We start from the raw sequence: 13,116 nt of genomic DNA, 5'->3' as shown, positions 1-13,116 counted from the left end.
ATGCTGACATTCAATTGCACAAACACTGCTAAAAAATACAACCCTGCAAGGATGGTAGATCCCCAGCTGGCATAGCATCGCAGGAGTTGTATGACAGATGGGGATCTATCTTTTATTTACTCTTGTGCTACAGGGCAGGCCTGAATATTTTTTTTGCACCAAGGCACTCTCTACATTAGTTTCGCCTCTAGGTTGGGGTGGAGGGAGTGATTGCATGCCCAGGGGGCCCAAGCAGATGCTTGCCCAGGGTCCAATCAATATTAAAGACGGCCCTGAATGAGAGACACACGACTCCCTTGTGTGATCTCCCATTCGGTGGTTTTATTCATTTCACAAACAGTGTATTCCAATACTGTTCGTGAAACTAGCATATGAATGCCCGCGGTTTCGTGCTGCTAGCATACGAATGCTCTCAATCTCAGACATAGAAGAAAACAGCAAAATTAATGTATTCACCCAATCTTTAGTGTCTGGAAGTGGCTAGGTTTGCCACATATGCCTTCAGCATGGCTATTTTTGGTCTAAAATTAAAAATTTGCTTTGAATTCCCATCAATTCTCAGGTTACTCCTGTGGTTCCCAAACCAGTCCTCAAGGTACCGCTACCAGTCCAATATTTAGGGATTACCCAGTTCTGTCCAAGGTGATTTAAAAAGAAAAAAAAAAACGCCTTGGAGACAACCGGATAATCCTGGACTGGTCGGGGTGCCTTGAGGACTGGTTTGGGAACCACTGGTTACGCTCATTCTAAAATTCTGTCATTTTGAAAGATGACTTTTAAAATCATCCTTGATACTTTTAAGGAACAGCAAACACACAAAAATGGCTTTAATTTTTACAAGGCCACTGAAAATGATCTATCTTGGCAAACAAATATGATATTAGTGTGTTATTATATTAGTGTAGGACCCACCACCAATATTAGGGTACTGTGACATAGTGGTGGGCTTAACACGATATGGCCATGTGGTGTAACTGAATGCCCTATTTTTGTTTTAGGTACATCTAAGTAGCTTTGTAAAATTTAAAACTGTATTTAAAAAAAATATAAAAAGTTGTGTGTGTGCACTGTTCATTAATCTGCATATATTTTGGTCTTTACGATAGCACCACTAAAGAGAATTGCATGTTCTGGGTGTGCTCCCAATTCCCATTTTTTTTCTGTGTGTATTTGGAACGCAGACCAGATTCCTTTAGGGTTGAGCACCCCAACCCACCTGGAAGTGACCAGAGGAAAACATAAACATTCTAAAGGCAGCACACATTGAGCACATATGAAGTGCTCAATACGCACATACTCCGTTCAATGGACACTTGGTATACTGTCCTGGCACAAACTCTTGACGAGGAATAGAGCTTAAAGGAACACTACAGGCACCCAGATCCAGGGTCTCTATCAGGAAGGTAAAGCCAAGGCCGGCCCGTCCATAGGACGGACTGAAGCCATGGCTCCAGGCGGCACTTTATCAGGGGTGACATTTTGCTGCTCCGGCCGTTAGGAGCCTGGGCCGCCTCTGCTGCTATATATATATGCAGCAAAGGCGGCTCTCTAATCGTTAAGGCAGACTGACCTGTCAGGTCCTCGGTCTATTCCAATAAACATAAGGAACTGCACTCAATTCCATCAATCTGAGTCAGGGTGCAACAAACCAGGACCAAGCACCAGGTCCCAGTGGCAATAGCATGAAATACAAATAAATCGTTCAGGCACTCCAAGATCCAGAAATGGCAATTTTATTGAAGCCCAAAGTAACACAACTTTTACATATATAAAAATAAATATTATCATGTTGAAGAATAAAGTATACTATAATAAAGTGTACATAGAGTACAAAAGAACCTTTTTTTTAAAAAAAAATGGAGTATCATACTTAATAGTGCAATATCTGTAATTTAAAGTGCATCAAAGTGCACTGATCTTATTAAAGTGCATCTCAAATGAATTAAAGTGCATATATGATAAATGTAATTTATAGTGTACCAATTTCATTAAAGTGCATCACAAACGAATTAAAGTGCATATATTATAATTGTGTATAAATAAACCAATCTTAAAGTGCATAAACAATTGGTTAATCTAATAAAGGGGGACTGGTATCCACATCTAATTAAAGCACAAACAAAACAAACATCTTAAAAGGTTGATGATTATTTATAAATATAATTGTTAATTATCAATCTAATTGATATATATATATATTTTAAAAAAGTGAAAAAAGTCTCTAATTAGTAAGACTGTCATTCTAATCTGGATCTAAAATAGTTTTTATTATTATTATTTTTTTTTGTAAAGATAATTTTTTTTGTAATTCTTTATTTTTGTTATGCAGAGTATAACAGTAGTACTTTCTTTGCCCCAACAGCAGGTGCAGTACTTCAGGTTCAACATGGTATTAACAAAGGTGGGCAGTGAGATACAGCATATTTTATATTAAAAATAAAACACAAAATCAAACAGTAAAGACAAAAACAAGCACACAGCAAGTTTGCAGGCTATTGAGCGACTGTCAGCTTTGGAAACTACAGAGCTTTGCTGTGTGGTCTGCGGTAGTGGCTGGGCGGTCTCTCACCTCTCAGGGGGGATTATGTTGTTACAGGTATGTGCGATTGGAGGCGAGTCAGACCTTTTGTCTCCCGGTCAGGTGCTAGTGGGCTGGCATAGAACTAGGCATGGGGGGAGGCTATCACCCTCTAGTTAACACAATGGGCATAGAGTACAAGCTGTGGGTGAGTAAGTGGTGGGGGGGAGGGAAGAACGAGGTGCAGCCCTTAAGTCAGCAAATAAGTCAGCAAATAAGTCAGCTAATAATTCAGCTAATAATTCAGCTAATTGTTCAGCTAATAATTCAGCTATTAAGGGGGTTTACGTATCAGCGTAAGTGTTATTACTCTAAAACCTTATGTAGATAACAGAACTAAAACATCAACATTGCAGATAAAACATAGCGTTAGACAGTCCTGGAGTAGAGAGGTAGTGTAATCTGGCCAGTCCCTCAGGTGGTATCTGCCGGTGTCGAAGTGGATCGTTTGGCAGCTGGTACAAAGGATCGGATCCTGGCTGGGTCCCAAGTGTGAGGTTGAGGCTCTCGAGTCTCCGGTGTCGAACCTGCCTGTATCACGGGCAGTCCCAGGCATTGCAGAGTGTCATTTATTTCCACGGCCTCTTGGACTTTTAAGTTTCCTGCTTCTCGGGGTATCATCAGGCAGTTTGGGGAGCCCCATTTGTAGGGGATGTGGTGCCGAATCAGTTCTGTCGTTAGTGGTTTTAAAGATCTCCTCCACCCCAAAGTAGCTCTGGAAAGATCTGGGTAAAACGTGAGCTTGTGGCCTTCAAAGTCGTACGGTGCTTTGTTCCGTAGCGCTGCGAGTAGCGCTTGTCTGTCCGGTCCATTCTGGAACCGTATGATAACGTCTCCGTATATTTCAGTGGAGCGCGCTGTGGGTGTCGGTAGCCTGAAGCACCCGTCCAAGGCCATCAGTTTTGCTTGTTTGGCCGAAAAGAGGTGGGTAAGTAGCCTTCGAATGAGGTGTGGGAGTTCAGCAGAGCTTATCTGGGCTGGTATGCCCCTTATTTTAACATTTTTCCATCTCCTCCGATCCTCCATCAGTGCCATGCGATTCTGGGTCTGGGCCTGCTCACGTCTCAGCTCACGGAGCTCTTGTTCCACTTTATCTAAGCGGGTTGCGTGTGCGGCAGTGCATATCTCTGTTTCTTGGAGGCGTCTCGACACTCCACTAATCTCCTCTTTGAAGGAGTTAATGTCGGCAGCCAGATTGCGTCTGAGGTCGTCTAGATAGCCTTCAGTGTGCCCTCTGTCACCGGGGAGTCTGCAGACCTTTTAGTCGGCATGTCCACTTTCTGTTTCCTGGCGTTGGTGGCCAGCTCCTCCAGGTCAGGGAGTGATGTTTCACTGGAGGAGTAGGATAGCTCGTCGGAGAAGGGCGCCATGACAGGCTTCATGGTTCCCTGAGGCCTCCTCAGAAGTTCCCCGATGTCGGCTGTTGTCGGGATTTTGTCCGCTTTATATTTTTTTGATTTTCTCCCCATCTTGGGTAGGTGAAGTCTTCTCGAGCAGTGCGCTGTTTTGGGCTGAAAAATAAGGTTTTAGGCTGTATTTTGCTGATTTTGTCAGGAGCTCTCTCTGGGTGCGTCTTGTCAGTGCGGTAGCTGGCTCCGCCCCCCCAAAGATAATTTTTATTTGTTTTGCTAGGATAGGGAAGTAATGAACAGTAAGTTTTAGCAACCTCGAGGGTTGGCTTTAGTAGATGTGAATGATCAATATTTGGGCTTGCAGGTCCGCGTTGTGGATGGACTCGCAGGTCCCTTGTCAAATCAAATATGATATTAAGTGCACAACATGTGTGAGAATTGGTTTTAAGAATGCGAGTATTGGTTTTGGAAAATGCGAACAATCATTATTTGGGCTCGCAGGCCCGCATTGTGGATGAACTCGCTGGTTACTTTATTATTTTCGTAGGTATGAGGAGCAAGGGAAATAACCAGCATCGTTGCAAAGGTATATAACAGTGTGGGCTCGCAGGCCCCATGTACTATGCGGACTCGCAGGTCCCATCAAGGCGTTATGAGTTGTGACAGAAAGCTACCGTCCTTCTAGTTGTGTGAAGCTGGTACCATTCTGATCTCGTCTATCAGTGTGTTCTACTCAGTCTGTACCCTGTTAGGTGATGAGGTGCCCCCGTCTCTAAGTGATCCATGGCGGTTGTCTGACGTCTCCCCTGCTCCACTGAGGTCATTGAATACCTGTCTATGTGGAGGGCTTCCTCTATGTGTGTCTCCCGGGTCGCCCTTACTCCCATAGGTTCAGGTGGTCCTTGTCGTTTCGCGGATATCGTGGTCCTTAGGTAGGGGTGACTGGGGTAGAAGGGGTAGGCCGTAGTGGGAAAGCGTCGGGGGGGGGGGGGGTCTGGGGACTGGGGTCTACAGTGTGTTGGGGTTTTTGTTCTGTCCCTGTCGTTGGGCCTAGGATTCGCCCAGGAAATCTGGTTTTGTTGCCTTCAGCAGCCAGTGCGTCCATGTGTTGAGGTAAGTTTGGTGTGTGTTATTTGCGGTAGTGTGGAGATCTACTAAGGATCTCAACTCCTCCATTTGAGTAAACCAGGTTCTCAACGGAGGAGTGATCTGTTGTTTCCAATGTAATGGAATGATTGTTTTAGCTATGTTTAGTATGCGTATCGTCATTGATTTCTTATATAGGGTCCGGGAGACCTTGGTGTGGTGTAAGAGCAGGTCTGCTGGGCTAAATGGGAGTGGGTTTTTATTATTATTTTAATTTGGACAGAAAAAGTTACTTGTTTCTTACGTATCTTAAAAGGAATATTTGTACAAAATGCACCATTGGGAATCAAAGAAGTGAAGTGTATCTGAAAAATTACCACCAACACCAGCACACCAAATTGAAGAGAATCTGTAAAAAAGAAAATGTACATATTAATATTAAGTTTCAAATAAACGTGATGAGATCATATTCTTGATTTAGGCCTTTAGGGTGAAGAGTATCTAGTTCTTTAATCCAAAATGCTTCTTTCAACAGTAATCTCTTTTGTCTATCCCACAGCCTTAGATTTTCTTGAATATGTTTAATAATCTGGATTCTTAATCGGGAGACAATTAAAGGGAAACTCCAGTGCCAGGAAAACGATCCATTTTCCTGGCACTGGAGGGTCCCTCTCCCTCCCACCCCCCAATCCCCAGTTGCTGAAGGGGTGAAAACCCCTTCAGTGACTTACCAGAGGCAGCGACAAGTCCCACGTAGCTGCTTCCTCCTCCCCCGCCGCTCCTCCTTCTGCTTACGTCGGCCGGTGGGCGAGACTGATCTCGCCCGCCGGCCGAGAAGACCTAATGCGCATGCGCGGCAATGCCGCGCATGCGCATTAGCGCACCCCATAGGAAAGCATTGAAAATTAATTTTAATGCTTCCCTATGGGGAATAGAGCGACGCTGGAGGTCCTCACACAGCGTGAGGACGTCCAGCGACGCTCTAGCACAGAAAACCTGTGCTAGGGACCAGGAAGTTCCCTCTAGTGGCTGTCTAATAGACAGCCACTAGGGGAGGACTTAACCCTGCAAGGTAATTATTGCAGTTTAAAAAAAACTGCAATAATTACACTTGCAGGGTTAAGGGTAGTGGGAGTTGGCACCCAGACCACTCCAATGAGCAGAAGTGGTCTGGGTGCCTGGAGTTTCCCTTTAATTGTGAGACAATTTAGATCATTCTAAAAGACCCGTCCTTATCGTTGATTTGTGTTTCGAGAATCTGTCCTTCATTTTTTGAGTGGTTTGCCCCACATATAACAACCCACATGGACATTTGAGAATGTATATTACAAATGAAGTGGTGCATGTCACAAACTGTCTGATAGAATAACTTTTACCAATATGTGGATGATAAAAACACTGATCCTTTGATCATGGAGTTGCAACATATGCAGTTGTAACAAGGTAAATTACCACTCTTATGTGATCCTTGTGTGGGTGACATAGGTAACTCAGCCCTTACCAACTTATCACATAATGATGGAGCTCGTTTGTAGACAGACATTGGCTTGTTTTAAAATTCTTCACTATCCGGATGACACTCCGATAACACATTCCAATGTTTGTTTACAAATTTTCTTTGTCAGAGGATAGGGTACAACAGCGAGACATTAATTTTATCCTATTGCCTATATCCCGTTTTGGTTTTGATGTAAATAAATTCTGTCTACTTAGAGTTTTCACAGAATCTAGTTGATCCTCTTACACAATTGAGGGATATCCTCTTTTTTTTTTAAAATCTTTCAGTCGTTTCTTTCAGATGATGGTCTACTGACTCTCCACGAGAAATCAATCTTTTGACTCTCATGTATTGGCTTTTGGGTAAAGCTTTATAAATAGATGGAGGATGAATACTGCTATAATGCAAAATTGTATTTCTATCCAGGGGTTTTCTATATAAGCTGGTCTCCGGTTTACCATTCAACTTGGAGACGAGGATATAAAGAAAAGGAATAGAATCAAAATCTGCAGTCATAGTGAATTTAATTGTTTCAGAACAACCATTCAAAAAAACTCTTCGAGGGAATCCAATGGGCCACACCCCAAAGCCAGCACAGCATCAATATACCGTCACCATTTAAGGGCATGTCTGTGAAATAAATAATTTTTGTAGATGGTGTTTTCTTCCAATTCGGCCATGTATATGCCGGCATATACACACTGCATACACTACACAAACACAGACACTAGAAAAATGGTTAGAGTTGTGGCAACTGACATTTAATGTGGATAAGTGCAAGATAATGCATCTTGGACGTCAAAACCCAAGGGCAGAGTACAGAATATTTGATAGAGTCCTAACTTCAACATCTGAGGAAAGGGATTTAGGGGTGATTATTTCTGATGACTTAAAGGTAGGCAGACAGTGTAAGAGAGCAGCAGGAAATGCTAGCAGAATGCTTGGTTGTATAGGGAGAGGTATTAGCAGTAGAAAGAAGGAAGTGCTCATGCCATTGTACAGAACACTGGTGAGCAGGGCCGCCATCAGGGGGTGACAACCATGACGTTTGTCACGGGCCCGGCGGCCCCGGGTGTGTGCCAGAAGTGCTGCCGGTGCAAGTTTTTATGGTCATCCGATGAGGCCTATATCTTCAGGGGCCCGGTCATGCTATTACACGGCCGCAGCGCTGACCGGACCCCTGAAGATATAGGGCTCATCGGGTGGCCATAAAAGCTTGCACCGGCAGCAGTTCTGCCGCTCCCGGGCCACCTTAAAAAAAATTGTGGCTGCACAGCTTACTCCGCGTGGGGGAGAGACAGCCTGGGAGAGAAGAGGCATCTGCTCCCATCATCCCGAGCCACCCTCCTGCAACGAAAAGGTAAGGAAGAGGAGGGTGGCTGAAAAATGAGGTGTGTGCATAAATGTATGTGTCTGTCTGTATGTATGCCAGTATGTATGTATGTCTGTTTGTGTATGTATGTATGTATGTCAGTATATATGCCAGCATGTATGTATGTATGTCAATATGTATGTATGTATGTATGTATGTCAGTATGTGTATGTATGTCTGTTTGTCAGTGTGTATCTATCTACCGTATGTATGTATGTGTGTATGTCTGTGTGTGTGTGTGTGTGTGTGTATGTCAGTATATATGTATGCCTGTATGTATGTGTCTGTATGTCAGTATGTAAGTGAGTATGTATGTATATATCTATCAGTATGTATGTGTGTGTATGTCAGTATTTATGTATGTCTCTATGTATGTACAGTATATCAGTATGTATGTGTATGTATGTCAGTATGTATTTATGTGTATGTATGTATGTCTGTTTGTCAGTATGTATGTCTGTATGTATATGTGTGTGTGTGCCAGTATGTGAGTATGTATGTATGTCAGTGTGTGTGTCTGTATGTCAGTATGTATGTGTATGTGTGTCTGTATGTATGTTAGTTAGTATGTGTCTGTATATGTGTGTGTGTCTATTTTAGTATGTGTGTGTCAGTATGCCTGTATGTGTGTATGTCTGTTTCTGTATTTGTTTCTGTTAGTATGTGTGTGTGTGTGTGTGTCTGTGTGTGTATTCCTGTGGGCGGGATTTGGAGGCCGGCCCTGGGGGTGGGCTTAGAGGCGGGCCCCCAGGGGCCCAGACCTTGAGCTCTGTTAGGGGCCCCAACATTTCTGATGGCGGCCCTGCTGGTGAGACCTCACTAGTAGTATTGTACGCAGTACTGGAGACCATATCTCCAGAAGGATATTGATACTTTAGAGTAAGTTCAATGAAGGGCTACTAAACTGGTTCATGGATTGCAGGATAAAACTTACAAGGCAAGGTTAAAGGAACTTAACATGTATAGCTTGGAGGAAAGACGAGACAGGGGGGATACGATAGAAACATTTAAATACATAAAGGGAATCAAAACAGTAAAGGAGGAGACTATATTTAAAAGAATAAAAACTACCACAACAAGAGGACATAGTCTTAAATTAGAGGGGCAAAGGTTTAAAAATAATATCAGGAAGTATTACTTTACTGAGAGGGTAGTGGATGCATGGAATAGCCTTCCAGCTGAAGTGGTAGAGGTTAACACAGTAAAGGAGTTTAAGCATGCGTGGGATAGGCATAAGGCTATCCTAACTATAAGATAAGGCCAGGGACTAATGAAAGTATTTAGAAAATTGGGCAGACTACATGGGCAGAATGGTTCTTATCTGCCGTCACATTCTACGTTTCTATCCACTTACACACACAGACAATGTAGTCCACACACACTCCATACAATGCACAATACATCCATGACACACATACACTGCATTCACTACACACACAATGCATACAATACACACACTGCATCCACTACACAAACCGACATTGCATTCATTACGCATACTAATTAACATAATAGATGTTGGCGTGCTTTTGGTGCTGGTGGGGCAGCATTTCATCATTGGACCCAGGCAGCACAATGTCTTGAGCTGGCCCGGGGTACAGCCAGTACTCCCCTTAGGGCCCAATTGAGTAATGGGCCTGGATGGGCTCTGTAACATTTTGCAGTTAAAGAGATAAAAGTATCTCCTCAGCAGACATCTAATATATATATATATATATATATATATATATATATATATATATATATATATATATATATATATAGTAAGAGTGAGTCTCTTGGCTTCCTCGGTGCAGCAGAGCTGAGAGGATATGACAGCATTAATCTGTGCTCCCAGCATAGTGAGTGTCTGATCAGGAATCTGAGTGAAAGGGCGGGAAATATCAAGAGGCCTGACACATTCTGGAGCCTGTGTGGAGGCTGGGCTACATATTTTCACTACTAACTGCTTCAAAAAGATTAAGGTAGGATTTGGGAGGGTGAGGAGGGAACAATGGACTTACTGCCTGGGAATGAACAGGGGGAGAAAGGAAGTTACAAGGATACACAGGGTAATAATGATTGGGGATCTGTATGTGTGTGTCTGACATTTTGTGTATGTGTCTGACAGCAGAGCAGACTGAACATTCTGCTCCGGAACATCAGTCATAGACTGAGGGCCCAAAACAGCCAGGGGCCCAGCCACACAGTCATGCTTCAGCTGGGGAGATCTGAGATCTCTCCGACTGTTAAAGCAAAATGTAAAAAAAAAAATCTATTCTATGCTTCTGACTTGCAGGGCCTCAAAAACGTTTTGCCCCCCCCCCCCCCCCCCCACTCTGCGCTAGGTGAGACCTGGCAGCACCTGCTTTCTCTGCCAGGTCTCATCTTTGCCCTCCCGCGTGGAGAGAAATGTGTAAAAGACACAAGTGGGGTGACAATAGAGGGGATACTGTGGAAACATTCCGGTGAGACACACGTATTGCACCATATAAATAAAAATCTCATACACATACACTGTCACAGGTTTCAATTACACTCGTCATTCACATGATGACACAGATTTCAACTACAACTAGCCTCTATCGCGCTCTGTAACTGCCTATTGGAAACTGCCCCAACCTCGCTAACACACTGCACTCAACCCCAAGCCAGACATGTGGACTAGAGACCTAGAACAATCAGCGACCCCAGACCATACTGAACAATCTCCCCTGAGCACAGGCAGAAGGCACCCGGGACCAAGCCCCTTTTCTCCAGTAGACCTCAAACTCCTCTCGATTAACGCCCAAGGGCTTAACACCCCTGAGAAATGATTGCTTGTCTGAAAGATTTAAAAGCCCATATAGTTTTTTTTTTATAATTCTTTATTTTTGTTGTGGAGTAGTTTCCACTATTTTTCGAGGTAACATACAATCATCCAATACAAAAGGATAAAAGGCAAAAAAAGCAAATTTAACATTGGTTAATAGTTAACATGAGACATTCTGGGATAATTGCTCTAGCCTTCTCTTACTGAAACAAACCTCTTGAGGAGTTAATAAGCACACAGGTCTGTACATTGTGCATGCCTTTCTCACGGCCTCGAGATGTACAATATGCTATGGCAGTCTAACATTTTAGTTGCCCTCAAGGTTAAGATTTACGGGTTGGTACTGCACGCCAGTAGCGCCAATGGGTTTAAGGTGTGCACTATAGTATAGCATGCTAGTGGCTGATGAGGGCTTAAGCTTATTGAAGATTGGTGTAACCTGCCAGTTGCTCTTTCAGGCTTAAAGTGTGTAGCTTGGTATATCAAGCTGATATCTCATGAGGATTTAAAGCTAACTATTCAGTCCAGCATGCTAGCAGCTCAGGCGGGCCCAATACGAGCCATACGATATAACACGCTAGCCGCCTATGTGGGGTTGAGACATACTGGCCGCTCATGTGGGTTTTAAAAAAAAAAAAAGGGGACACTTTGTTACTTCCCGTTAATGGCTTTTGTAACGTTAAGTGTATAGCACATTGATGGTGTAACGGAGCACTTCGTGTGGGGTCATGTTAAGCACATTGGGAACATTTGGTAATAGTTTTTGGGAAGGCAAAATGTACACATTGGCAGGTCACATCAGCGTGTCTAGTGGAGGTAACGTACGCTCAGTGAGATCGCCTGTTCGTAGCTGTAGTGGAGTAAGGGTGAGTGCGTTGGCAGTGCATGTTAGCTACTCTCGTGGGGTTAAAATAGGCTCGCGGACAGCACGAGTTAGCAACTCATGTGGAGTTGTACAATATACTTCTATAATACGTTTTAGTTTCTCATATGTAGGTAACATGATCCCATTAGTGGAGCGTGTTGCTGGCTCTTGTGGGGTGAAACTAACCACCTAGGTACCATATGTGAACGACTCTCGTGATGGTAGTACATGTTACATTGGCCGACCTCTTCGGCGATTCGTGTGGGGTGGACTCTTTGTTATCACATGTTGGCAAGATTAATGAAGTCAAAATAAACACATTGGGAAGAAACGAACTAACAAACAAGCAAAAAAAAAAAAAAAAAAAAAGGTGGAAGTATAGTAAAAACAGGGATACATGGCAAAATAGATACTTGGGGGCTTGTGAAGAGCCTGGTTCGCCCGAATGTCCCCAACTTGCCCATTAGGCAGGTGTATGTCCAGTCCTTTAGCGTTCTAACAGTCCTATGGAGGGTTCTGTGGACGTGGCCTTCTCTGTGCTCCTGTCTCCTCAGAGCCTTTCTCCAGTGCTGCTTTGTCGCTGGTGGAGCTGGGGGTCTTGCTTTTCCCCTGTCCAGGGAGTCCGGGCTGAGGGAGTTGGAGCTCCTGTAGGAAGTCCGTGGGGTCTTCCTCTGCTGACAGCAAAAGAACTCTGTCCCCATGCGGCACCACCAGTGTGCCAGACGTCCCCCATCTATATCTAATACCGCAGTCTCTCAGCTGCCGAGTGATTGGCATGAATCTTCTCCTTTCTAGCAGCGTTGCAAATGGTAAGTCATCAAATACTTTGATGTGAAGGTTATCTACCGTGATGGTGGGCGTCTTCCTTGAGCGGGCCAGAATTGCCGCTTTTACCGCTATGTCTCGGGTGAGTGCAATGATGTCCCTGGGGGCGTCTGCGGGGGCGGCCACGGCCTTCCGGATCCTAAATGCCGCTGTAATAGGCCATGCTTCGCCGATTTTCTTTGCTCCCATCACGATCGCCATTTTGTTGGCAAACTCTAGCAGGGCTTCTGGGCCTATTGTTTCCGGTGCTCCGCGGACCCGGACGTTTCTCTTGCGGTGCCTGGTTTCCATCGCGGTCACCGTGCGGGTAAGTTGTTGGAGTTGCTGGGTCAGGGAGGCCACTTGGGTTTGAGTCTCAGCTATGAGAACGTCTCTGTCCCCTTCTCTTGTCTCCACTGCTCCCAAGCGTGCTGTGACCCCGGTCATCTCGGACCGCACCTCTTCCAGATCCGACTTCCATACCTTCCGTAGGTCTAGTAATAACTTTTTAATATCTCCTTTTGTCGAGGGCGAGTTGTCAGAGTCGGAGTCTTCCGTCTGGTATACTGCGTTGGCGGTCTGTATGGTCGGGGGGCCCCTTTCTCGGGCCGATGCCTCTGAGTCACTGGAGCTTTGGTTATCCCCTTGCGCCATCTTAGTTTGTGTCTGTGTTTGCGGCCTATTGAAGGACCGTCTGATGTCAGGCGTGTATGAGCCCTCCAGGCAGGTTATTTTCCTATGTTTTCGCCCCATATTGAGGTTGGGGGTAT

Source organism: Pelobates fuscus, chromosome 9, assembly GCF_036172605.1.
Source record: "Pelobates fuscus isolate aPelFus1 chromosome 9, aPelFus1.pri, whole genome shotgun sequence".
Classification (NCBI taxonomy): domain Eukaryota; kingdom Metazoa; phylum Chordata; class Amphibia; order Anura; family Pelobatidae; genus Pelobates; species Pelobates fuscus.
This window is presented reverse-complemented; position numbering follows the sequence as displayed.